Source organism: Sinocyclocheilus rhinocerous, unplaced genomic scaffold (genome assembly GCF_001515625.1).
Source record: "Sinocyclocheilus rhinocerous isolate Xijiao unplaced genomic scaffold, SAMN03320098_v1.1 scaffold2050, whole genome shotgun sequence".
Classification (NCBI taxonomy): domain Eukaryota; kingdom Metazoa; phylum Chordata; class Actinopteri; order Cypriniformes; family Cyprinidae; genus Sinocyclocheilus; species Sinocyclocheilus rhinocerous.
Window position 1 is genome coordinate 81,307 of NW_015661574.1, and position 2,211 is coordinate 83,517.

The following is a 2,211-nucleotide window of genomic DNA, read 5'->3' on the forward strand; positions in this document are numbered from 1 at the left end:
AAAAGCGCTGACGCCCTGTCTGGATCACATCCCTTAGGTCTTTTACCTACCTTCCTTTGACCCGCGATTCTTCCTACCCCTACCCACTAGCCTTCTGTGCCCGTCTCTGATCCTCAAACCGAGACGGGCCAGGACCCCTGGGTTGTTTGGGCTTGGACCTGGACCTTCGTGAAGGCGGCTGAACGCGCCTTTGCCTCCCTGAACTTCTCGACCACCGTCTCAAAGGAGGTACCAAAAATACGGAAGGCGAAACCGGCGCATCAAGAAGAAAGCCCCTCTCTTTTTTCCCGATATCTGCTAGGTTCACCCACAGATGTCCCTCCGTCACTACCATAGCCGCCATGTGCCCTCACTTCAAATGATAGGGAAACATGGTTCTGGTCAGTGCAATAAATGTGGACTTCCAGAAACTATAGAGCATGTAATAATCAATTGTATGGCATATGAAAGGGAAAGAATTAAATTAAAAACTATTTAATTTCTGTTGGCATAAATTCTTTAACTTTGCAGAATATACTTAACAGTTCTTACAAAGGATATGAAGCTCTTGTTTGTTTGTTTTTGAAAGCAACAAAGTTATATAGAAAAATATAGAATTTTCCCGTTATTTTATTATTATTTTTTTTCTGTCTCTTCTGATATCAACGCCTCACACTCCATCCCAGTAGGTGGCGGAATATGCACCTAAGCTGGTTTGCCAACCGCCATTAAACGTCAAAGAAGAAGAAGGAGCTAAAGAAGAGCGCTTAAGCAGGGCATAGCTCATTAACATCTATCAGGCTCTTTTAAGAGCATCGTTAGATTATGGTTGCCTAGCATATATGTCAGCATCAGAATCAAAGTGGAGACAGGTAGGTTTAGGTATATGTAAGGTGGGAGGAGTTGGATCTGGATCCCCTGGATCTTGTGTTCTGCAGTGAGGACCATCTCGGTCTAATTCCCTCCACTGCCCCTTGTCAATCATGGTCTCCTAATAATCCCCATCCACTGAATTGGCTCTATCTCTCTCTCCTCTCCACCTATAGCTGGTGTGTGGTGAGCGCACTGGCGCCGTTGTACTGTGGCTGCCGTCGCATCATCCAGGTGGATGCTGCACACAGGTGGTGGAGGAGAGACCCCCTCATATGATTGTAAAGCGCTTTGGGTGTACAGCAATACACAATAAAGCGCTATATAAATGCATCATTCATTCATAAGAAGAATCATACAAACTGGGACATATTAAATAATAATGAATGCCCTTATAAATAAAGCATAATTGATCTACATTTGGCTTTATTGAAGACATCTAAACTGACGTTTAGAGCAGTTAACATGTCTCGCCGGGATGTCGGGGGAGCATGTGATAAGTCATAACGTAAAAGAATCACTGAATCGAAAGAACCGATTCGCCGAAATTAGTCGGACGTGCTGTCATCAGGGTCAGCGTATAACCTGATGGGGGCAGTAATAGGTTTATTTGTACAGGAACAGCAGGAGCTAAAGAAAGAAGAAGTTAAACCATCTGCTGTAGTAATTTGCTCAGATTCGTTTTCAGTTCTTACTAGTTAAATAAGTGGAAAATCGGATTCAAGACCAGATATATTAATAGAAATTTTACAAAATCTGTATAGAATTTGCCAAATGAGACTTTTAGCAGTATTTTTATGGGTGCCGGCTCATGTTGGTGTGGAGGGTAACGAGGATGTGGACAAGATAGCCAAACAGGCCCTTAAACATAATGTTACTGATTTAGAAATACCTTTGGGTAAATCTGAAATGAAGGGCTTAATTAAAACAGCTATTACAAATATGTGGCAGGAGCGGTGGGATAAAGGAAATAAAGGTTGTCATCTGTATAATATACAAAAACAAGTTGGTTTAGTTAGAATTAGTTATGGCAACAGAAAGGAAGATACAGTAATTTCTTGTCTGAGAATTGGTCATTCTGCCCTCAACAAATCACTTCAAATGATAGGGAAACATGGTTCTGGTCAGTGCAATAAATGTGGACTTCCAGAAACTATAGAGCATTTAATAATCAATTGTATGGCATATGAAAGGGAAAGAATTAAATTAAAAACTATTTAATTTCTGTTGGCATAAATTCTTTAACTTTGCAGAATATACTTAACAGTTCTTACAAAGGATATGAAGCTCTTGTTTGTTTGTTTTTGAAAGCAACAAAGTTATATAGAAAAATATAGAATTTTCCCGTTATTTTATTAATTA